Source organism: Equus quagga, chromosome 2 (genome assembly GCF_021613505.1).
Source record: "Equus quagga isolate Etosha38 chromosome 2, UCLA_HA_Equagga_1.0, whole genome shotgun sequence".
NCBI lineage: Eukaryota > Metazoa > Chordata > Mammalia > Perissodactyla > Equidae > Equus > Equus quagga.
In genome coordinates, this window is record NC_060268.1 from 146417233 (window position 1) to 146443493 (window position 26261).

The window sequence follows — 26261 nt, forward strand, 5'->3', positions numbered from 1 at the left end:
CAGATACCTTTGCAAGGTCATTCACGTTGTCCCCTCCTCCCCGAAAGCTTTGTGAATGTGTGTGTGTGTGGTTAAGTGACCAAACTACTCACAGGCTTGAGGGGAGGGAGAATGATTATTTATAGAAAGGTAGGCCGATTTGAGGAGGGAGAGGACTGAAATTTCTTTGCTGGCACACTTAGAAACACCATTTGGTCTCGTGGATGGTCTTTTGCAGGGAGGAAACCTAGGAATACAGTGTAAGGACAGCGAAGGACACAGCTGTAGGCAGGATTAACCGGTGCTGGAAGAGACCAAGTAAACAGACGCGGTCCCAAGCTATAAAAAGCACTTTCCTCACCCAGAAAGGACTTCAAGAGACAATGTCATCCTATTTATAGATTAAGGAGTTGCCTGTGTTTTAAGAAGAGAAGGCAGCATCGCATGGTGGTCAACACCATAAGCTATGGAGTCAGCGCTGGGTTCAAATTCTTACTCAGCCACTGAGCAAACCCGGAGAAAATCATGGCTCAAGTTAACGCAGCGGACACTAGGAAACACGACAGGGCACGCTCAGCGGGCAGGACAAATTTGGGTGGTGAAGACCCTCCTAAAATTGTGTAATCCCTTGAAGCTTCAGCTTTTGACTCTATCAAGGAGCTGTTGAGAAATCAACCTAAATGTACCTGGTACAATCCTGGCACACAGTAAATGCTCAAAAGAGGTAGTTATCCCTATTACACTGTTACTATTAGCGGTTCACCCTTCATTTCAAATGAGGAGAACCAACCATGCCTAGAGCCATATTTACTGTGTGGTTTATTATGGGTGATGTTCTCCATCATTTATATTCACTTAATCTACAGAGGAGTCAGAGGCCAGCAAGTGCTGGCTGGGCCACTAAGTCGCCAATCCCCTGGGCCTCAGTGCATTCAGCAGCAGCCAGGGCCTGAACCTCCGAATGGCACTTCCTTCCAGCAGAGCCTTACCTAGAATCCCAGCTTTAGAACCAGAGGGGCCATTTGAGAGCTCTGGTCCATCCACTCATTTTTTTCAGATAAGGAAAGAGCCATAGAGAGATGGCTGAGGTTATTAAGAGCAAAGCAAGGGCTAAATCCTACATCTTCTAACTATCTCTGCTTCCCTGACCTTATTATACTATTTGAAAGCACAGAGAAAAAAAAAAAACCTAGGTGATATGGCCCGTGCCTAACCTCTCCTGCCTCATCTCTGTCTCCCTGTGCTCTCGCTACAGGGCAGTCTGTCAGTTCCTCTAACAAATGATTATCCTTTTGCGTCTGTTTCTGTTGCCTGAAATTCTCTTCCCGCAGACCTCTTTGTCTACTGGATTCCAACTCAATCCTCAGATGTCTGCTTCAACCTCTCATATTTAGAGAAAGCTTCCCTGACATTTAGGCCTACATTAGGTCTCCCTACACTTTACCTTCATGATTCTATCAGTACCTCTGCAATTCATCTGTTGTGGATAACAACAGGACATCACTGAAGTGTTAAAATGATGAAATGAATTAATGTATGTAAAGGGCCCAGCACATTGTGCTATGAAAACATTAGATATTACTATTTGATTGTTCATCTCCCTCACCAAACTGTAATCTCCATTAAGGCAGATGACTCTTTGTTTATCATTGTATTCCTAGGAAACCCTTGGTAATTATTTGTGACTAAATAAATGACTGTGATATTTTACCCAGGGTGTCTCTCACTTCCTACTGTAAATTTGCTAAAAAATTTCTATTGCTATTCTTAAATATTCAAATATATACTTTTCAAATTCCCACATAATTTAAGCTAGGTCGTTTAGGAAGCAATTTACATCAGAGATGCCAGTAGAAGCTTTAGCAGTGCGGTGTCTCCAAGGACATATTCTCTCCAGCTTGATTCCCAGGCATGGTGAGGAAGGCCTGAGCCAGGTGGCTCAGACCCAGGTAGGCCAGAAGTACTGGTACTGGGGGACAGGACGTCCTCCACCTGCTTCCCTTCTCCAGTCCTTGTTGGCTGGTGCCCTGGATCAGTTACAAACGGCATGTGGTAGGGAGGAAGTCAGGCGGCATCTCACAGATTTATTCAGGGGGGTGTGTCTCAGAGGTTAGCTTTGAGGCACGAGAGATCATGTGATCCAGCAGGGGCATGGAACAAAATGTTTGGAAGAGAGGGAGGAAGGAACCCGCAAGCCACTTCTCCCTCCCTCCATTCATTCATTCATTTACCAATCATTTATTAAGTTTGTACTATGTTGTAGGCACTAAAACAGATAGTGGGAATACAAAGACAAAATAGGCGCCTTCACTGCCCTCTATGGGCCTACAATTCAGTAGAAAGAGAGAGAAGTCAATGGTTCTCCAACATCAGTGTACAAATGAATAACCCAGGGAGTTTTTACTTTTAACTTTTTGTTGAAAATAACATACATAGAGAAATATATACACATTCTAATGGTAGAGCTCAATGAATTTTACACAAATGAACACCTTGTATAACCAGCACCTGATTAAGAAATGCAACATTACGACGCGGCTAGGAGATTTTTTAGGAGTAGATTCTGGGCCCAGGTCCATAGACTGTTTCAACAGGTTTGGAGTACAGGATCTGCATGGTGATGAAGAAAATGGTAAGTATTTTTAAGATTAAGGAAACAAAACAGTAACGACAACTTTTTAAGAAATGTGATTATAATGCAGATGATCCTTGTTTGGAGAAACAATGATCAAAGCAAAATACAGTCATGTACTGCATAACGATGTTTTGGTCAACAACGGACCACATATATGATGGTGGTCGTGTAAGATTAGTACATATAGCCTAGGTGTGGAGTAGGCTATACCATCTAGGTTTGTGTAGGTACTGTAGAGGAGGAAGGAATCTTCCTCTACGCTTCTAGGTTCTTCTGGCTGGTCTAAGAATTAAATTGACATGAGACATATTAATAGGATAAAAACAAAGAAGAGTTTAATAATGTGCATATATAGGAGAAATCCAGGAAAACCTAGTAACTCGCCAAAATGGCTGATGCCCTCACCTTAAATATGATCCTCAGCTAAAGACAGAAGAAGATGTTGGAGTTGGGGAGAGTCAGGGACTTCAAAGGGAAGGAAGGCAATTCATAGGTAGGCGAAAACGTTTGAAAAACAAGTGTTTGTTTGGCCACACAGAAACAGAAGATGACAGAAGGGAGCCCAGCAAACAGGCTTTCCTAGGTTCTTCCCTATTATCCAGTCTATGTTATGCTAAGGTGACAGCTCGCTTCCTGAGACAGGTTTTTTTTTTTTTTTTTTTTTTTGAAAAAACTGGAATTCTTTTAGGTAGTTAAGGGGGAGGTAACAAGAAAAATCTTCTGAGTCTTTTATTTCTTAAAAATAATTAGCCTAAACGTGATCCTCATGGTAAAAAGACACATTTTGGGGTGGCATATTTGGTTCCCCTTCAGTACACTCTATGATGTTCACACAACGATGAAATCAACTAAAAATGCATTTATCATAACGTATTCCTGCCCTTAAATGATGCATAACTGCATGTCACCTATGCAGTGGGAGGTAACTCCAGAGGAATCCAGAGAGTGAGCTTAGGCGAGGAGGAAGGGAGGTGGTGCTGAGATGGATGTTAAAATTGTCTTCAGGGAGGAAATGACCCTTAAACTGAATTTTGAATAATAATGAGATTTCTTCAGGGAAGTTTATTAAAGAAAATCTGTTCAGAAATGAGGGAGTGGAGACTTTGCAGGTGGGTTTGAAACCATCTGGCATGTTTGGGAAACTGCCAGGAGTTCAACGAGGCTGAAGGACAGCTTATGAAGGAAGAAGGTGAGTGATAGCAGCTGAAAAGGTTAGATGGGGTCCAAATCTCAGATGGCTTTCTGCCCATAGGAAAGAGTTTGGACTTTTTTGTGAGAGCCAAAGGAAACTATGGAAGAGTTTATAAAGGCTATAGAAAACTTGCATTCTGGAAGAATCTCTGGTAGCAGCCTGGAGAATGGATTGGGGGAGGAGGTCCCTAGTTGGGGATACCAGGTAGAAGACTATCAGAAAAGATCCAATAAGAGATGATAAAGGACTGGGTGAAGGTCACAGCAGTCAGAATGACACATCAGGCATCAGGTGGATTCAAGAATTGTTTAAGGGTAGAATCCATAAGACTTGGCGACCAGTTGGAGGGTGAAGGGGAGGTAAGGCTAAGATGATTTCTGTTTCCAGTTTGGGCAACTGGGAATATGGTGGTTTCAACATGCATGATAAAATTAACAGAAAAGGAGCAAGACCTTCTGCATATATTCTCTCTGCATCTGACACTTTAAAAAGGATGATGTTTAAAAATATAGATCTGATCATGACATTCTCATACCTGAATTCCTTCATGGATGCTGCATATTTCATAATACATCTAAACTCTTTGGCAGGGCACATTCAGGGCCTGCACGCCCTGCCTGCCTCGCCTCCTGCACTCCCACTCTCACCCTGTGCTCCCGTGAAATCACAGGTGCAGGTCCCCAAAGGTCCTGTGTGATTCTCACCTACTCATTGCTCAGGACTCAACTAAAGTACTCAATGGAAGGCCTTCTCTGAGCAGATCTCCCCAGATTGGGTTGGGTGCCTGTCTGGTGTATGCTTCTCTGGTATCACTCTTTGCTTGTCTCAGTCTAATTTCAACACTTATCACATTTCATTGTAAATATTTTTTGGGAGGGGTCTTTTGAAGGATGAGAAAACAAGAAACCAAATCTCCCTCCTAGCCAAGATGTGTTCTTTTTGACCATCTGGGTGCTTTAAAATTAAAAGTTTGGATTAGAAAACAAGTAAGCTAAATTTATACTTGCATGCTACCTGCCTGGCCCCTGAATCACTTCTGACCGCTCTCATTCTCCCTAACCAGGTATTGGGACTCTCATCCTTGAATCCTCAGGACTCAAGACAGTGCTGGGCACAAACTGGAGCTGATAAAAATGTGCGTTGAATCAATGGAGGATGCAGTTCCCTCACTGTACAGATGAAGAAGTTGAGGTCGAAGAGTGGAAGACAGGTAGAAGCCCCACTTTTTGGTGAGCATGGGCTGTAAAACTCCCCAAGGAGGTGGGCCCAAACTCAGGACAGCAATCCTCATTGGCTTAAGTCTCTGATTGACTTAGGAACAGTCTGGCTAATTAAGTATCAGGGAAAGTCTGGTGGATTCTGAGAAAGCTTTTCTCCCATAAAAAGAGGGAGGTCAGTACTGTGGGTTAGTAAGCTAATTTTTAGTTACTCTAAATAAGACTTTTAATTTACTGTTATTTTCTGAAGACACAGGTAAAACCTGTCCACCATGCCATCATTACACATTATCAGTGAAGAAATTCTAGTTACTTGCTAAAATGGAAATAAAGTCAAATATGCCCAAGCTTTCATCCACCTAATAACTACCTTGATGCTACAATGTGAGCTCAGAGAAAGGGTACACGTCAAGACACAGTTTAAAAAGAATTACTAGAACTTTGACTGCCAAAATAATATTGACCCAAGATGAATTTCTTTTTCATTTTTGCTTCTCCGCTCATTGTTGATGTTGATGCCTTCCTTAGAGATTCGCCATGAAGACACCTCATACAAAAGACTATTTTTGAGTAAAGTGCTATTTTCGATTACAGTGCTTTTCATACTGCTTTCTAAAATACTTGATAAATAAAAGGATGAATTGACCCTGTCCCTCTCAACAGGGCAAAGCGAATGTAAGGCAAATTACTCACTGGATCAAAGCATTAAAGTGGGTTTAGGCCAATCCCTTTCTACTGTTCTTCTGTATTGGTTGCTTTTTTTCCCGATGATGGAGTATTTTCTACTCAATACGCTTATTGCCTATTTAAGTGGGGGTTTTTTTGATCAACAGAGATGGAATATATAGCATCAGCAGCTGCACATACCAGTAATAGCTGTGTGTACAGGAATGAAACACTTGCCATGTAAACAAACTTCCTGTCAGTCACTAATATTTTTTGAGCATCTACTAATCATGATCTGGTAAAGGGGCATGGAGTGTGGCTGTCTAGAAATTTGATAAGCTATAATAAGAATAGCCCCAAGTATTGAGCATAATTTCAGGAATGGAGCTGGGTTTAGCAAAATTAAAATTTCCTAGCTATAACAATCTCTATTTTGTATATTTATTCAATAGAAATTTTTAGATGATGCTACCATGTGCTAGGCACTGTTGCAAGTACTGAGGTTACAGTGATGAGCAAGGCAAAAAGGTCCCTCCCATCATGGAGCATACATTCTTCTGGGGGCGGGGGCAGGGTAAGACAGACAATAAACAAGCAGATAAATAAATACAGACAAAGTGAAATAAAAATTAAAGAAAATTATGTGAAAGAGAATAACTGTAAGAGGGGGGCCAGTTTAGACGGGGGTAGTTGAGGAAGCCACATTGATGCTGGTACCTGAAGGTTGAGAGACTGAGATGTGAACTGTCACGTAAAGAGATCTGGAAGAGCACTCCAGCTTACAGGAGAGGGGAAAAAATGTGTGTATATCTAGCTAGCTAGCTAGCTATATCTATATTTCTATATCTGTTTCTGTGTATGTATATGTATGTATATATATATAGTCATCTTTCCATAACCAAAGTTCCAGTATTTTGGGTATGTTAGTGATTAGGGAGTATGCACATTCCTTCGAGAAGGATAGCAGTGGTAGAGAGAGTCATATCTTAGGGTCCCAGCATTCGGGACATTCATATTTGTCTTATAGCTTCCCTGTTTTCCAGGTAAAGTCCCCTCTGAAAAGTGAAGGTCCTTCAGCTGCAAATAATAAAAGTCACTTTAACTCAACTTAGCATAAAATGAATTAATACAGTGTGAATTAATTGGGTGAATAAAAATCACAAGAGAGGCTGAAGGAACAGCCTCTAGGCGAGGTCCCAGTAATGATTCCCAGAATTCTGCCACAGAATCAGCTTACCAAGGGAACTGCTGGACAGGAGCGGCTACTTCCGGAACAACAGTAAACCAAGAAATCAGGGAGTCATGGCTCCTACTGCTGGTCCACGACTGACTGTTTCAGACTGAATCTACACCTGCCAAATGCACGCCTCGTATTCTGTGTCTCCAAATCCATGATATCCAGGACAACACGCTGGGACCTCTGCTGCTTTTGCACTGCCCATCAGACAAAACAGCAGAAGTGCAGCCTCCTCCTCAATTTGGCCTTCCAGATGTTGCCCAAGTGCATCTGCTTGGCTGAGCTAAGCCATGTACAGAATCCAAGCTCTAAGGGAGTCTGGGAAATGAAGTCTTCAATTTTCTCTCTTCTACCATGCCATACAGCATATTACAAGGGGTCGAAATGGTATTGAGTGAGCCCATCTATTTACTGGCCACAACCCTCAATAGAGAATTTTGATACTTAGGTAGCATGGTTTGCCCAGGACCTTTTGGCATCCTGGGAACTCCCTGAGTCCCAGGCAAACTGGGACAGTTGGTCCAGCGATGAGGTAGCCAGGCTTGAAGCTCCCTGTAAATTCTTTCATACGGGTTGAAATCAAAAGCAGGACTAAGCAAGTAATGATAACTATGCTGTGGTGTTAAGAGTTCTATCCCTAAAGTCACTCAGACATAGATTTGAATCCCAGCTCCTCCTCTTAGTAGCTGTACGACCTTGCTTAATTTACCTCTCAGCCAGTTTCTTCTTCTATCCAGCACTTTCCAACAGAATTCTGTGATGAGGTAAATACACTATATCGACATTGTGTTAGTCACTAGTCACGTGTGGCTTTCAAGTGCTTGATATGTGGCTAATGCAATAAAACTGGATTTTTAATTTTATTTAATTTTAATTAATTTACATTTATTTTTTATTTACTTATTTTTAAGTCACTTTATTGAGGTACGATTGATGCACAAAAAACTGTACATATTTGATGTGTACAACTTGGTGAGTTTAGAGATAAGTGAAACCATCACTACAATCTATGCCATAAACTTATCCATCACTTTCAAAAGTTTCCTCTGCCCTCTGTATTTATTATTACATTATCACTATTATTATTAATGTGATAAGAGCACCTAGCATAAGATCGACCTTCTTAGTAAATTTATAAGTATACAATATAGTATTATTAACTATAGGTACAATGTGTACCATAGACCTCTAAGACATATTTTGCATAACTGAAACTTGGTGCCCTTTGGCTGACACCTCCCCATTTCTCCCTTCTCCCAGGCCCTGGAAATCATCATTCTATTCTCTGCTTCTGTGAGTCTGACTATTTTAGATTCCCTTATATAAGTGGTATCATATAGTATTTGTCCTTCTATGTCTAGTTTATTTAACTTTGCATGATGTCCTTTAGGTTCATCTGTGTTACTGCAAATGGCAGGATTTCCTCTTTTATAAGGCTGATAATATTCCATTGTATGTACATACTACATATTTTTATCCATTCATCCACTGATGAACACTTAGGTTGCTTCAATGTCTTGGCCCCTGTGAAGAATCCAGCCATTAACATGGGGGTGCACATATTTCTTTAAGATCCTGATTTCAATACCTTTGGATATATACCCAGAAGTGGGACTGCTGGATCATATGGTAGTTCTGTTTTTAATTTTTTCAAGAACCTCCATATTGTTTTCCATAGTAGCTGTACTACATTTAAATTTAAATAGCAACATGTGCCTAGTGGTAACTGTATTGGGCAGCACTGTATACCATGGGGATAACAGTAATGTCTACCTCATTTATTTATTTATTCAACAAATATTTATTGAGTATCTTCCATGAGCACCTGCAGGTATTGTGCTAAGGAAAACATCATGAAGCTTACAGTGAGGCAGTCAGACCTTAACAAGTGAACAAATAAAATAACCTCAGTTTATGGTTAATAAATAGTATAAAGCAAGTAAACAGGATAGAGCTATGCAGAATAATAGGGGGTGTATTCTTTAGATGGGGCATCAGGGGGACCTTCCTTGAAGAGATGGTGCATGACCCAAACTTCATCTACCACTGTCTCCCAGCTCAGAGTGGCTATGTGACACAACTCTGCCAGTGAGATAGAAGTGGAAACTGGTCAACTGATGTTTCAGCAAAGTTTTTGTTTTTCTGATAGAATAGGAACAGGTGAACCAATTTGAGGACACTCCCAAAGGCCAAAGATGGGATAATTTGAGCATCAATAAGGATAATAACTGCAATATATTGAAACACATCAAATATGTCTAAATCCATAAGTTCACAAAGACAGTTTTTTTTAAAAAAACCTTGACTGGTTATCACTGGAGGATGCTAGTGAATCAATTCATTATTTTGGAAACTGGTAAACTAAGGAAAAGAATCAAGCATTTATTTTTCCTTATTGTCTGTACCCGTTGGGTAACCTAATAAGAGAGGGAGTAAGTTTCTCTTTATAAAAGTATTCCAGCTAATAAACGAAGAAGGAATGATAGACTTCAAACATCACCATTTTATAGCATAATGAATTAAGGAGTCTAGACATTAATCATCAAAAGCTGCTAATATCACAAAAAGAGAGACAACCAGACATTAGATGCTTCCAGATAGCAGAACATTACACCTCCTACGAAGTGTTCTTGCCAAAAAAGACGACAAAAACAACAACAAACAAACCTGAATCTAGTCAAACCTATAGCTCCAAGATATAGAGGACAGAGGACACCATCTGGATGCGATTAGGAAAATCCAGATTGTGGGAAACTCTATAGGCAAATGACCTGGTTTCTTAAAAAAATAAATTAAGAGGGAAAAAGAAGATGAAGGGGAATCCTCCAGATTAAAAAGGACTTCAAGGACATATCAATTGCAAGTATTGGTCTTATTTAGATACTTTAAACTGTAAAAAATACTTTTATGGGACAATTGGAAATTTGCATACTGTATATTTGATGATATTGCAGAATTGTTAATTTTTTTGTGATAATGGTATTGCGGTTATGTTTAAAAAGGAAGAGTTTTATCTATTAGAGATACACAGTGAAATATTTGTGGAAAAATGATACAATGTCTGTGATTTGCTTCAAAATAATAATATGAGAGGGAGAGGTAGGTGGGCAGGGTTAAACAAGATTGGCCACAGGTTGATAATTATTGTAGCTGCATGATGGATCCATGGAGAGGGTGTCTTAATACTATTCTATTTTTTATGTTTGAAATTCTGCATGATAGAAAGTTAAATAGGGGCCATCCTGATGGTGTAGAGGTTAAGTTTGTGCACTCTGCTTTGGCAGCCCAGGTTTCACAGGTTTGGACCCCGGGCATGGACCTAGCACTGCTCATCAAGCCACACTGTGGTGGCACCCCACATAAAACAGAGGAAGATGGGCACAGATGTTAGCTCAGCAATAATCTTCCTCAAGCAAAAAGAGGAAGATTGGCAACAGATGTTAGCTCAGGACCAATCTTTCTCACCAAGAAAAAAAAAAGTTAAATAAAAAGTGGGCTTTGCTCCTTGACCCTCCCCTTCTTCTGCCTGGAAGATGGAGTTAAGGCCTTAAGGTGGAGCAGTCATCTTGTGACCATGAGGCAGCAAGTATGAGGTCAGACATGAGAGGTCAATATATGAAGGATGGTGGAGCTGAAGACAGGAAGAGACTGAGTCCCTGTGATCTCATGGAGCTCTTGTGCCAGCCCTAGAATGTCTACTTTTGGAAATTTCATTATAGAAGATAAACACACCTCCATGTGTTTAAGCCTATCTTTGATGAAGCTTCTTTTATTTGCAGGCAAAATCATTCATAACTCATACAGCTAAGACCCAAACTATGAGAAGGAACAATTTAGGTGAAGAGCAAAGCAGAGGGCACCATGGTCAAAAGGGCCTTGGACAGGAAAGAATTTGGAACTTACAGAAGGCCTGTGTGACTGGAGCATCATGAGGGAAGAGAAGAGTGGGATAAGATGAGGTTCAAGGTGTAGACATGGGCTTGAAGACTTGAGTCACAGCAGTCCATAGTAAGCAGTCTGGGTTATGCTAGGCATAACAGGAAACCACTGACAGTTTCGAAGTAGACAAGTGACAGCAATTGATTTATTTATGCTTAGAAAGATAACTCTGGTTATCTTTCTGCTACATAGAGAATGGACAGTGGCAAGGGCACGAGAGAAAGCCTGGAGAGACCAAACAGGAGGCAGCCATTCAGACGAGAGCTGATGGGAGCTTGGCAGTAGAGATGGACAGAAGTGGACAGTTTTGAGACCTATTTTGGAAGTAAAATCAACAGAAATTATTAAATGGATGTAGAAGATTAGGAAAAGGGAAAAGTCAAAGTTGACTCCTAGTTTTCTGGTTTTAGCAATAAAGTAGAATTGGAAGAGGTAAGCTTCATATGCCAATTGGATATCCTAAAGGCTATGTCAATTAGGCAGGTAGATATGAGTCTGGAGATGATAAGAGAGGCCTGAACTATACATTTGGAAGCCATCAGCATAATAGTGTAGTTAAAGCTTGTGATGGAAGAGATCACCTAGGGAAATGGTGTAGGTAGAGAAGAAAAGAGGACCAACGATTGAATCTTGAGAAATACCAACATTTATCCATAGAGCTGAGAAAGGAAAAGAGACTGAGGAAGTAGAATCTCATAAAAGAGAAGAAAAACCAGGAGATTACGGTGTCACAAAAATTAAGAGAGGGAAATATTTCAGAGTCCAAGTGGGCCTCATGCTGCTGAGAAGTGGAATAAGAAGAGAACAATAAAGAGGACATTGTTGTTGACAGTAAGAATGTCACTGGTGATCTTCACAAGAACAATCTGAGAGGAGTGGTAGAGCTGGAATCCGAATTTGAGTGAGCTGAAGAATGAATAGGTGATGAAGTAGAGATGATGTATACAGAAACTTTCTTGAGAATCTGCTATAAAAGGAGCAGAGAAACAGGGCAGTAACTGGAGGGAGTTTAGGGGTCCAAGTAAGGTTTTCAAAGATGAGAGATAGTGGAGCCTGCTTGAATGCCGACAGAATGATCCATTGGAGAGGGGGAAAGGTGATGGGCTCTAGATCACAGATGGAAGGAAGGTCTTTAATGGGAGGAGGGGCACTTCCTCCATTGCTGGAAGAGCAGAGGAGAAGTAGATACAGATGCAGAGAGAAGTCTAGATTTGATGACTGAAAGATGAGGTAGTTTCCTTCTCTATTACCAGTGAAATATGAGGTGAAGTCATCAGCTTAGAGTGTGAGAAAGAGTCTGAGAGAGGTTTTAGGAGAGAGGAAGGGTATGAAATAGTGGAAAATTCAGTTTACTTCTGAAATTGCCAGGCACTGTTGAGCAACCACTTGAGGATGGTGAACAGCAAGTTAAAGACATTTAAATTTAAAGACATTTAACTGAGATGTTCAGTAAACATTAGCTTTCATTATTCTTAAATGCCAGGTAAGTAAGACTCATTTAACCCTAACAACATACCCTAAAGTTAGGTGTTATTATCCTCATTTCTAAGAGAAGAAAATTTAGTCTCCCCAAGGTCATTAAGTTGCCCAGAATCATACACTAGTTTAGGTGGTAGAGCTGGGATTGGAACCTCGGTTGGGCTACCCTGAAAGTCAGAGCTTTCCTCCACCAAACCATGTAGGCCGAGGCAGCGTTGTCCTATCAGGCTGCAGAGTGGGAGTGGCTGGAGCGCCCTCTGGTAGTTGGAGGAGCACTAGCTTTCATGCATCACTCCCGGTCCTACGGGCCAAAGCAGTTGAAGAAAACTCTTCCAGGATAAGCTTTCAGCTGCCATCCCTGTTGCTGCTCTGCAGAGGTCACACATGTGACTTTGGACCAAAGTCAATGCCAATGATGCACATCTGCTTTTTGCATAGGGGGCAATTCAGTAGCTAGGGTAGGATGGCATTTATTTTCAGCCAGCATTTCTCATTCAAACGACTTTTTCAAATCCTTTGGCAGATAAGAAAAGGTTTTGCTTGTTTAGCGGCATTCAACAACATTTATTACACTCCTGATTTTGTAGATCTGGAACTCGGACCGGGCTCAGGGGAAATGGCTTCTCTATTTCATCATGACTGGATGGGTAGGATGGCTCAAATGGCTACAGATGGTTGGGATGGTTTAACTGGGACCACATATCTGAGGCCATAATTCTGGTTACTTGTTTGGTTCCTCAGTTTTTCTCCACATTGTGTGTGCTGGCGCTGAACTATCCAAGAAGGCTTCTTCACTTCCATGTCTGGCACCTAGCTTGAACTGGCTGGAGCAGTCTAGGCTAGCTGATCATCATTCTATTTCCACATGACATCTCTGCTGGGCTAGCTTGGGCTTCTCCACAACATGGCAGTCACAGGGTAGTCAGACTTCTTGGTGGCTGGCTTCAAAAGAGAATATTCATACTGCTTAGATTAACCTACTTTACGGCATAAACAAGTGTCATTGAGAAGATTGGGGCAGCAATTTAGCCACTAAATCATTAACATTTGGACATGTTTGAGAAGAAGCAACATAGAAGTGTTTTCCATTCTTTTATCGTAAAATTAGATCAAAGTCTGTATGTGAAGTGAGGCCACCTGTGGGCCAAGGCTGGTTCACACCAGTCTACACATTCTTCTCCTTGTTCTGCAGCCGTCTTCAGTCTTCAGAGTACTTGAACCAATCTGCCTGATTATGTTTCAGCTGGCATGGCTGATGGTCTTGAAACTTTCACCTCTTTGGCACAAGCTACATCACATTGTTTAAAGTCGTTATTGGACATACGAAGATCCAGAAAAATGGCCTCATCTGGTAATGCATCTTTAAATTCTACTCATAGGGATTTATCTTAAGCCAAATTCAAAAGGAGAAAAATAAGCCAAATATACAATTGTGTGTTATAGTACCATCTATATCAGAGAGAGGGAGGGAGGGAGACAGGGAGGGTGGGAATGGAGAGAGAAAGAGGGAAAGAGAGAGAGAGAGAGATGATTAGAAGTAACCTACGTCTTCAGCAATAAAGGGACAGTTTACTTTATTTGTTGAAGAGATGGTATAGTATAGTGATTAGGAGCATGGACTCCAGAGTCAGAGTCACACTTCATAAGTTCAAATCCTGGTCCTGCCATTTACTAGCTGTGTAATGATTTTGGATAAGTTATTTAACCTCTCTGTGCCTCAGTTTTCTCATCTTTAAAATGGTAATAATAATAATAGCTACGTTATAGGGCTGTTTAGAGGATTAAATGACATAATATGTGAAAAGTAATTTGAATAGTTCCTGGAAGATAGTGCTGAATTAGCGCAGAGTTATAATTATTAAGTTATTGAAATACATTTATTGAGACCTACTATGTGCCACATGCTGGAGTGCTAGAAATAGCAAGCTGAATAGGACATAACTGCTACTTCGGTAAGAGAGGTAAGCATTGAGCATGCCTGGAAAGTACAGTATAAAATGAAGATATGTACAAAGGTATCTAGGAGTGTGGAAGTGGGAGCATCTCCCTTTTTCTGGGGAGGACGTGACATGCTCCCTGGAGGAGGCAATGTTTATGCCAAGACTTAAAGGATAAGTGAGAGTTTGCCAAGTAGATGGGAGACGGGAGGGGTGGTGGATGAGTTATTTTGGGCAGAGTAATCCCATACACTATGGTGCATGCTTTTCAGGAAACACAGAAATATAGATTGGGGGTGGTGGACAGGGGAGTATTGAGGCTGAAAATGTAGGCAAAAGCCCAAACCTGAAGGATTCTGTGAGCCATTGGAGTAGTTTGGCCTCTCGTGGTTGGGAGTCATTGAAGACATGCGTTTTAGGCCTGGCTGCTCTGTGGAGGATGGATTGCTAGAAGACCACCAAAAGAGCAAGGGCACCAGTCAGGAAACATCTGCAGTAATCCAGGCAAAAGAGTACGCTGTTCTGAACTGGAGTAGTAACAGGAGCAACCTAGGTGTAGCTCAGGTTTCTGGCTTGCATGTCTGATAGACAGAGGAATGTGGCTAGATAGATGGAATGTCATATAGTCTTTAAAATGATCACTATGAAAACTGTCGCAAGATGGAAATATGTTCATGATATAATACTAACTGATGAAAGCAACCTACTAATCACATCTATACCATTTATGACTATAAACCAAGCAAATACACTCAAAGATGAATTGAGGAAGGAACAAGAAATAATCAAAATAGTTTGATTTCTTAGGATATTAAGATTGTGGGTGATATGTTTCTTTGTTCCAATTTATGTAAATGCTCTTATAACTTTGAAGAAAAAGGAGTATACAAAAATTATAATGAAATATTGTGTTTGAAATTTTGCCTTTGTTTTATATTTCTCTTAATTCCTTAACTTTTTTTTGGCAACAGTTTAATGAAGATATAAGTCACATACCATACAATTCACTCATTGAAAGGGTACAACTCAATGGTTTTTAGTACATCCACAGAATTGTGTAACCATCACCAGAATCAATTTTAGAACATTTTCAGCACCCCAAAAAAGAAACTCCATATCTATTAGCAGTCACTCCCCATTTCCCCCTAACTCCTAGCTCTAGGCAAATACGAATCTACTTTCTGTTTCTATAGATTTGCCTATTCTAGACATTTCATATAAATAAAGTCATATAATATGTGGTCTTTTATGACTGGCTTCTTTTACTTAATATAATGTTTTCAAAGTTTATCCATGTTGTAGCCTGCGTCATTCTAATGTTGTAGCATTACTCCTTTTCATAGCTGAATAATATTCCACGGCATGGATATACCACGTTTTATTTATCCAGTCATCAGTTGATGGACATCTTGCTTATTTCCATTTTTGAGCTATTATGAATAATTCTTCTATGAAATTTTATATATAAGTTTTTGTGTAGATGTATGTTTTCATTTTTCTTGGGTATATATTGCCTTTTAAAGTCAAAGGGGCATGAGGGATAATTTTGGGGGCAATAGATATATTCTATATCATGATTTGATAGTAGTTACATATGTATATATTGGTCAAAATTCTTGACTTGTAATACTTACATTGATTAAATTAATTGTATTTAAGTTATATCTCAGTAAAGCTGACCCCCAAAATAAAGGATGGAATGGTAGGGAGACAGATTTGGAGGCATATTAATATGTGTAATGGTTTAACATTATATAATGCTTTTCTGTATATCAATATTTTCATGTATATCGTCTCATTAAAACAAACAAAAATATGATCATCCCAATAAGCCAGTGAGATAAGAAGGAAGGTAGTATTGTGTTCATTTTAGATATGAAGAAAATAGACCTGCAGAGGTGGGTTAAATGGTTTGCCTAACATCACAGAGCTGCTAAATAGCAGAGGCAGAATTTCTTCTACCATTCACCTCTGCAGCTTTCAAATGCTTAAAACTGCTTACAAAACTTGAAGGAGAAAGAAGCTACACCTGTGTGGATTTCATATTTGGACATGGAATAAAGAAGCTGCCCCACATGCTGGCTCTTCCATGACCTAGAATAGAAATGAAAGTGATAACTTAAATCACAATAAGTAGAACAGGACCTCTGAAAAGCAAGAAAATTTAAAAATAGCCCACCTTTGATCACAATACTCTTTTAAGTTGCTCTAACACTTGAGCTTTGATTTTATTAAGAATAGAATGTTTTGTATCTCTTCCTGTTTTTAACAGTTTCTGTGGGTCCTATGCTTGTATGTGCTCACATGGTTTGCTGCCAGTCTCCTGCCCAGCTCAGTAAGGCTAAGGGCTGGCTTCTGCAGGCTGTCTTCCTCAGGCTCCAGTGTCAGTGGTCTTCTAGCTGGCTTTAGTCAATGGGAGGCACCGGTGAGAGAATGGCTGGGTCTTTGTCTCTTTCCCTTGCTGCCTTGGGTGGCATCTCCAAAGCTGCTGTCCTTCTTCTGAGGTCTCCAGCACCTCTAGCACAGGACATGTCTGTCTTAATTCTGTCTTCTGCTGGGTGATCTTGACCCCCGGGCTCCGATTATACCACCTTCTCCCTGTGCCTCACCAGCCTAAAGGTGACTATATGACTAAAGGTGGTGATGGCTTCGTGTTGATGCTAATGTCTGCATTGCCTCACTGTCCTCTGATTACCTTCTTTTCCTCTTCTTTCCCGCACCACAGTCCCACTCTTCTGGACACCCAAGGTGGTTTCTTTTCTCCTGGTTGGACTTTGAATGAGAGACCATCTGTGATGTTGACTCAGGATTGGACCTAGGACCGTACCTGAAAATAGTTTTAAAGCTTTAACCACTTCACTTGGCATCTCTTTCTGACCCACCCCTCAGGCTCACTTAGATATGGCATTCATTATTCCACTATGGATGGGTATATTTATGTCAGAAATGCAACCCTTAGAAAACTAAAATTTATTTCTCAAATCAGCTGTTTTGCGATCATCTAACAGCTGAAATAATGTGTTTAATAGGTCTGGAATCTCTGAATAAACACTTAGCTTCCCATTGGTCATCTAACATTTTACACGTTAAATTAGTGTGATATTGTGATTTATAAGAAATATATATTTGGTCATTGGATGGGGCCATGAGGTTGAATCAGTCGCCAATGGCCAATGACTTAGTTGATCATGACTATGTAATGAAGTCTCCATAAAAACCCAAAAGGACAGCTCATTGGTCCTTTTTCAGAGAGCTTCCATGTTGGGGAACCAGAACACTTCCACATGCTGTGGTGCTGGGCCCCAAGCTCCATGAGGACAGAAGCTCCTTTGTTCGGGACCTAACCCTATATATCTCTTCATCAGGCTGTTGATTCATATCCTTTAATATCTTTTGTAATAAATTGGTAATCTGGCGAGAAAACAGGTTTTCTTGAGTTCTGTGAGCCATTCTAGCAAATTAATTGAACTCACCGAGGAGAGGGTCATGGGAACCTCTGACTTACAACCAGTTGGTCAGAAGTAAAGGTAACAACCTGGACTTGTGATTGGCATCCTGAGTTGGAGGGGGGTCATTGGAACCTCCACTTCGTAGGTGGTATTCAGAAGCACAGGTAACAACCTGGACTTGCAACTGGCATCTGAAGCGGAGGACAGTCTTGTGAGACTGATTCTATTTCCAGAATTGTGTTGAATTCTTGGACACCCTGCTGCTGTCCAAGAACTGCTTGTGTGTGGGGAAGCACCCCCCCCCCCCCCCCCACACACACACAGACACACACACATTGGAATTGGGTCCAGAAACCCTTTGCAATTAGTATAGTGGAGATTTTATTAGTCAGCCTACTTCAGACTAGTTTCTAGAATAAATGATTCCAAAATCAGTGGCGTAATACAATAAAAGTTTATTTGTTGTTCACAAAGAGTTCAATGTGGTCAGCTGGGGGTTTCTGCTCCATGCAGTCAGGTAGAAACCTACTGCTGCCCTACAAGTTGACACCTGGTTAGCTGATGAGGGACAACAGAAAGCATAGAGGATTGTGGGGGATGTTTTAGGGAATAGAACTGGAAGCATCATATATCAACTTTGTCCACATCTCACTGGCCAGAACTCAGTCACATGGTCCCTACATAACTGCAGGAGTGGCTGAGAAATGTACTTTAACTTAATGCCTAGGAGGAAAAACAAATGACCTTGGAAAACACATGGTCAGTCTGTACCACCATTTGCCCTTCTGGTCAACAAATTTCCATTTCACTCTTCCTTCCATTTATAGAATAAACTTCTCCCCACCCCTGTCCCCTAGACCATTATCCAAAGTCACTGAATCCAGCTAAAAGCCTTGGGTGATGCTCAGTCATCTGGTTCACATGGGGTTCTTTTTGGTTGCATAATTTATAAACTAAAAAGAAAAGCCATCTGCCCTCCGCTTCTTTCTTATCCTCAAATATACAATGGCGCGCAGGAACAAATAACTTCAGTGTCCCATTTGGAAACGTAAGAAATGAAAGACACAAAGCCAACACTGGTCCAAAGCAGTAGGGCAGGCACTGTGACATTTCCCTGACCAGGAAGCACTGGGAAATGTCTTCCATTGGATTCTGTTTCTCCTCCATGACAGGAATTATTTTGTCCCTATTTCTCTGTGACCTCTAGTTGCACTCTTTGGGAATTCTCTTTATTATTCCTCATCCTCCATGGCAGTATCTGAAGGGGGTGATGGGGAGTAAACTATCTCTGGGACTATGCAAATTTTGGAGTCTGCTCCCTTCTCATGGAAAGCTGGGAGTCCAAGGCTGCTTGCTGTTTTGTGCCTTGACTAGTCTTTGTGTGAGACTTTTGTTTTCTCTGGAAACATTATTTCCTCAGAAACTTAACAGTTCTCATTGATTTCCTTCTGGACAGTTCCTATGCCACAAACCACAGCCCAAAAACTTTCCTAGACATAGTTCTCAATATTCTTTATGTCTTTTTTTCCTTAACCTCATGTCTCTCTCAGCTTAACGGCAGCCATCTTGATCCTGTCAGGATTGAGTGGGAAAGCCACTTTAATGTGATCTTTGCCAAAACATGGTTACCCAGCAGGCCTTTGTTGCTTGCAATTTTCTCAATCTTATTTCCTACTATTTGGGGTCTTGAAGTAGTCTTCCTCAAGACCTCAAATTTATGTAATTTTCCTATTTTCTTTCATTTTTTCCTGCAAACTGCCAAAACTTGTCAGCCAATAGTGGCCAATACACACTAACAGTTTGGCTCTTTCCAACTGCTTCTCTTGGAACTGACAGATCAGTAAGCATATGGCCTGCCTCTTAAGTTATTACAAGTGAGAATTTTTGCCAAGTGTTTTGCCATTGCACAGCATGGATTGCCACCTTTTCTGCCTCTGGAATCAGTTTCCTTTCGTCTCACAACTGGCATGCTAAGACAGTGACATTTATTTTAGTTTTTTTTAAGGAGCGTCCCACTTCAAAGTCCCATTTGCGGTTTTTGTCATAGTATAAATGCTAGCTGAATAAAAAGAACTTCAAATCTCAGTGGCTTAACACAACAAACACAATAACACAATAAAGTTCATTTCTCACTCTGCAGCCCGATGTGTGTTAGGGGGTGAGCGTGGAGAGAGGGAACTCTGCTCTGCGCAGTCAAGCAGGGCCTGAGCTAACAGAGGCTCCCCCATCTTCAATGTATGACTTTCAAGTTTACCCTGAGCATAGATATCTCCTACCCGCTCTGGGTTCAGCTTTCATTTGTTAACATAGGAGAATTCCTAGAGACCTCTTCTACCTTTCTTGAGACGAGAAATACTTCACAGAGCGTGTCCTACCTGGGATCTAGCTGTTGTGGAGTGGGAGGGTCCACCATAGCTCCTAGTTACCAGATATTGAAAGCAGAATTCCCCTACCTAATAAATGGAATTGCAAACAACTAATTTAAGTCCTTTCTGCTTACATACCTGCAGTTGTCTCTATTTCCTGACCCCTGATGGACACAAATGGCAAGAACCATGAACTCAGTGGTAGATGACGTGAGTCACTTAAAAGCTGGATTTTGTCAGGCAAGCACCTTAATTGCTCTAAGACTCAGTTTCTTGATTTCTAAGGTGAGGAAAATCACACCTACCTTCCCTACCTGTGAGGTATATGAGGTAACAATGAAAATAAATCATTGTTGTACAGGACGGGACCCCTGAACTGTGAAAATATTTATTGGGTGTTTTCTGTCTGCCAAACACTATTTTAAGCATTTAATGACATTATTTCATTTAATTCTCATAACAGCCTTATGAGGTAAGTTCTATTGTTATCCTTATTTTACAAATGAGAAAATTAAGGGTTCAAATAGGTTGAGGTACTTGTGTAAGGTCACATGGCTAGTAAGTGGCAGAGGCAAAGTTGGAACCCATGTTAGTCTCACTGACATATTTGCTGTATTATTCAGGACTCTCGGTTACTCTAATAGAAACCTAACTCTAACTCAAACCTACCTCTAACTCTAACCTAACTTTAACTCACAATGACTAAAGTTTACAAAGGGAATTTATTTGCTTATGGGACTGAAAAGTTCAGGGATAAATTAGCTTCAGACATGGCTAGATCCAAGTGTTCAAACAGTATTTTCAGGAATCTTTTATCTTCTGTATTGGCTTCATTCTCAGGTGGGGCTTCCAAACACTTCAGAAAAAGCTTTGGGATCAGCCATGATCGGTCCTGTTGGATCATCCTCTTCCATTGATCCACCTAGCCAGGGGAATTCAGGCTCTCCTTACCAGGATTATGTCACATGCTCAATCCTAGAGCTTGAGGCCAGGGTCAACTCCCTCTGAAGTTGCATTGAAAGATACAAGATGTGGTTCCCTCCAAATAAGCAGCCAGAATAGAGGAAAAGAGATATTGGAAAGTCAAACCAATAGATGTTTATTACACAGTGATGCATAATTAGAGAATGATGGGACAACAACCAGCTAAAACAAGGCCAAGGCATCATTTCCCACTTCCCCATGAGAATATTTCCCTTTACCTACCTGGCCCTTGTCATGAAACCATCAGGGTATAGACAGACTCAGGGAATTTATCTTGATTACCTGCCTTGGAAAGATTATGTACCTTCTCTCCATGAAGTGTTGCCATATGGAATAGTCTTCCCCTTCCCATCTCCAAACTTCTCTAGGAGTTATGTTTAGTAACTCTCAAACACAGCCTCAGGGACAGAGTAACTAGCAAACAAAGCAGAGGAGAGTAGAAATGGCAGTGGCAGGTGGGAAACAGGGAGAGGTGATGATAGCAATCCAACTGAGAGAAACATGGGGATCCCAGAAAACCACATGACTTTATTTTACATTTTTTTCTTCTGTTATTTACTAAATTGCTCCCAAGAACAGGGAAATCTCGGGCATTACTTTTACCACAAAGCAGGTGTCACAAGAGCCGAGCAGGTTATGTAAATGAGTTGAATGGGAACTAGGATGAATCCAGGTAGTGCATGCTCTTTCTAAAGGGACAGTAGCTATTCAACTCCAACTAATTATTGTCATGTGAGAATGTGGGCCCAGGGTTGCCAGATCTTATTTTTCAAGAGAAGCCAGAAATCCAGATTCTTATGTGAAATCTTGTGATGCTTAAATGTTTATGTGGTAGTCAGTCTCTGAGATGGCCTCCAATGATCCTCTCCCCATGGTATTTATGTCCTTGTGTAGTTACCTATACAAGGTGTTCTACTGCATCAGGGTTGGTCTGAGTGATGAATAAAATATGGCGGAACTGACGATATGTGACCCTCTGCCTAGGCTAGCTCATAAAAGATATGAAAGACGATCTCACTTTCTCTGGGATTACTCACTCTGGGGGAAGCCAGCCACTCTGAAATAAGGACACTCAAGCAGACTGTGAAGATGCTCATGTCAATCTGCAAAAACAGAGACCAGTTTAAGAGGCAAAGTGTTTATCTGGGATCAAAGAATTGCAATTTGGGAAATGCAAACTGTAGCAAGCTACAGATGAGTCTGAAGAGACAAAAGGAAAGTCAGCTTTAAGTTTTCAGAGGAATTTAAGGAGGGTTGTTTTGAACAGAAGTTCACTGGAGAAGAACAAGAGTTTGAGGTGTGGTGGTTTCTCATTGGTTGCAAGTGGTGGTTAGTGCGTTGTTGTGGGAGCAGGGAGGGATCTTCCTTCTTCTTAACAGCAGGAGATGAAAGTCCCAGGTGATTGGTGTCCTCCTTTGTCAAAATAATTCTTATCTTCCTTCCCCCTGCTGGTTATGCAGGCTGCAATGAGTGGTATGTGCAGGAGAGCTTTTCCTTCAGAGCTTCCTGTCTCCCTTTTAAGTAATGTTTCTTTTATTTATTTTCACACCCACATGGGGAGTAACTGAGATCTCCCACCAACAGCCAGCACCACTTTGCCAACCAGTGTGAGTGAGCCCCACTGAAAGTGAATCATCCATCCCCAGTCGAGTCTTTAGATGATGCAGCCCCAGCCAACACCACATCTGCAACCTCAGAGGAGACCCTGAGCCAGAACCACCCAGCTAAGACACTGAGATAACAGATTTTTATTGTTATTTTAAGCCACTAAGTTTTTGTGTGTTTTGTTGCTCAGCAATAAGTAACTAATAATGGTCATAACTAATTTTTAAAAATTTAAACGTGTAAGTAAAAAAAAAATTTTCTTGGGCTAAATTTAGGTTGATAGTTTATAATATCTATGGGGAGGAAAGCAAGATACAGTAGGCTCCCATTTTCTGATTCTTGCTTGCTTTTTTTTTTTTTTAAAGATTGGCACCTGAGCTAACATCTGTTGCCAATCTTCTTTTTTTCTTCTTCTCCCCAAAGGCACCCAGTACACAGTTGTATATTGTAGTTGTAGGTCCTCCTGGTTGTGCTATGTGGGATGCTGCCTCAGCACGGCTTGATGAGCGGTGCCATGTTCGCGTCCAGGATCTGAAATGGCAAAACCCTGGGCTGCCAAAGCGGAGCACACAAACTTAACCACTCGGCCACGGGGCCAGCCCCCTGATTATTGCTTGCTTTGAATTAAATTTTCAAGCATAATAAATCCAAGAGGAAAAACGATTTAATAAACTGAATTATTTTTTTCCAGATTTTGTTAGACTTCCGTTCAAATATGATTCCACCACTTACTGATTATGAGACCTTGGAAAATTTACTTAACCTTTTTTGGCTACAATTTCCTCATCTGTAAAAGGGGAATCACAATAGAAGTACTTCTCAGGAAAAATTCTGAAATACTTTGAATTGAGAATAAGAAAAGATTAGTGAGCGTCCTATCCATTTTACACATTGAGATACATGAGGCATTTCATTGTCTTTGAGCTATTTTACAACTCTATAAATTGTAGAAAACAGAGTAATGCAAACAATTCTTGTCTATGCAAACTGTGTCTAGAAATGCAGATTGTGTCTAGTGGTATGAAACCGATTATTGTCCTGTGGCTATAGATTAGTTTTGCACCTAGAAAGCAAGTTCATTTTAGCATTCCTGATAAGCTAATGCATTCATCTGCTCTTCAGATTTTCATTTGAACTGGTTGTAATATCTTCCTTATTACATCATTAATTGATATGTTAAATAAAATCATAGACACGTTGAATTTATATTTTTATGTGAATCATGAGTCAACTTAAAAATATTTATCCTTCAATGGACTTCAGAGTTTTATGATGATTAATTCAATCAATGCAGGTAAATCCCCCAGCATAGTGCCGGGGACATAGTGCTCAATAATATTAGCTCATTTCATAATGATAAGGAAAAGGGTAGTGAAGAAGCAAAGATGAAGGTCACCAATTTAGGTGAGACAAAGGTCCACTGGTGTACTTATCCTACCCATTCCCATTTTCTGAAAAAGAATACTCAGAGATAACAGCTGTGCAAATCACAAAACAGCAGTAAAAATTCTAACATAGTAATTCCACAACAAGATCTCATAAAAATGATCTAACCTCTCCCATCCCAATGAGAATGGTAATATCTACTTTAATAGTTGTTCTGAAGGCTTGCTAAAGGAACATACATGAAATGGGAGTACTGTGAATGAACTAGAAAGGTTGTGATCTGAAAACTGATTTAGAAAAGCATGTGTCTGAGTGTTCTTTCAACTCTGTGCCTCCTGGCAGGTAACTGAAACACCTTAAGTGGGCCAGGTATAAGAAACAGATAGCTCTATGCCTCTATTCTTTTTTTTTTTTTTTAAAGATTAGCACCTGAGCTAACAACTGTTGCAAATCTTCTTTTTGTTTTTTAATTGCTTTTTCTCCCCTAATCCCCCCAGTACATAGTTGTATATTTTTCAGTTGTGGGTCCTCCTAGCTGTGGCATGTGGGACACCACCTCAACATGGCCTGATGAGTGGTGCCATGTCTGCTCCTAGGATCCCAACCAGCGAAACCCTGGGCTGCCGAAGCGGAGGGCGCAAACTTAACCACTCAGCCACAGGGCTGGCCCCTCTAACCATCTATTCTTGTTTTAGATAGAGATCAAATATCTGATAGAGATAAATTTTTTGTTGTTGTTGCTGGGAAAGATTCGTCCTGAGCTAACATCTGTTGCCAATCTTCCTCTCTTTTTCTTTCTTTCTTTTTTCCTCCCCAAAACCCCAGTACCTAGCTGTATACTCCAGTTCTAAGTCCTTCTATGTGAGTCCTTCTAGTTCTTCTACGTGAGCCACCACTACAGCATGGCTACTGACAGACAAGTGGTGTGGTTTCCTGCTTGGGAACTGAACCCGGGCTGCTGAAGTAGAACATGCTGAACTTTACTCACTAGGCCATCAGGGCTGGTTCTGAAATATTTTTTATTGTAAGAAGAACAAGAGAACAAACCTGATGATAGCTGGAAAGAGATACTGTGGCTCAGTGTCAGAGAAACAGTATGGAATGGAATGGTGCAGTGGAGGAGTGGCAGCTCCAGTTAATTGTTGCTACCCAGGAATTCAGGCCCAGAGTTTTATAAGAATAGCAAGAAATCTCAACTATTATGTGATGTTTATTAGCTCAAGCCATTTATTAAGCATCCATGCCAGCCAATCAAAATACATCTACCATCCTTTTGGGACCTTTGACTTACACCATGATGTTTTGGGTATGCTCTTCGGGTGGCAACTCCTTGTTGATGACACTCAACACAAGTTGCTTATCACTGTTTGAAGCCTTTGTTATTGGCATGAATAGAAGATGAAGTGATAGAGAACTGTGGTCATTTTTGCTGATCAGACTGGAGTTGTTAGTAGTCAACAAAGAGAACATGTAATATTTGTAGCTCTGCTGTCAAAGATATGGACACTTTGTTTTTCCCATTACACTTTGCTTTGTCTATCATGATGTGTAAATGTGAGAGAAAGGGTTCTATATATGTTTACCCTTTTAGGAAGTTTTGTACTATAGCAGAAAATAGATGACTTTGGAGTCATACAGACATAGATTTGAATCCCAGCTACATTGCTTAAGAGCTAACTGACCATGGATAATTTGATTTACATCTCTGAGCCTCAATTTCCTCACCTATAAAAAGAAAGTAATGGCTGCACAAGGAACCAGGCTCCTTTTACTTTCCTGATCTGCCATCTTTATTTAGTGTGTGGCTTTCAGCTCTTTGGTTACAAGGTGGCTGCGGCATCTACAAGTATTGCTCCTGAGTTCCAGGCAGGAAGAAGGGAGGAGATTGAAGGTTAAAAGGCACGTGTTTGGTAAGTATGTCTCTTTTATCAGCATTCAATAGCTTTTCTAGAAGTCATCCCTAGCAGACTTTAGCTTATTTGCCATATCAACCACCCTTGGTTGCAAGGGAACTACAGAAATAAAGGCATTTTTTAGCTGGGCGTATTTCCATTTACTCATACAGCAGAGTTCTAGTACTGTGAATGGGAGATTGGCTACTGGGTAAAAAAAAACCTGGTAGTATCCACCGAAGTGCTCAGTAATCCTAGATATTATATTAATTTTTATCTCAGCTAGTCTCTCTCCTGT

At 40.6% G+C, this 26261-nt stretch overlaps 1 long non-coding RNA gene across 2 annotated transcripts in view; it reads right to left on the bottom strand.

Moving 5' to 3' along the window:
* Window positions 1-2442: 2442 nt before the first annotated feature.
* The window catches only part of LOC124234681 (uncharacterized), a 55829-nt gene continuing 32010 nt past the window's right edge, over window positions 2443-26261 (bottom strand). The window contains exon 4 of one of the 2 annotated variants that reach the window (XR_006887373.1): window positions 2443-2589. This is a non-coding gene — a long non-coding RNA (uncharacterized LOC124234681). Of the gene's footprint in view, window positions 2590-17018; window positions 17109-26261 lie in introns of those variants that run through there. The other variant, XR_006887376.1, reaches the window with a different exon arrangement.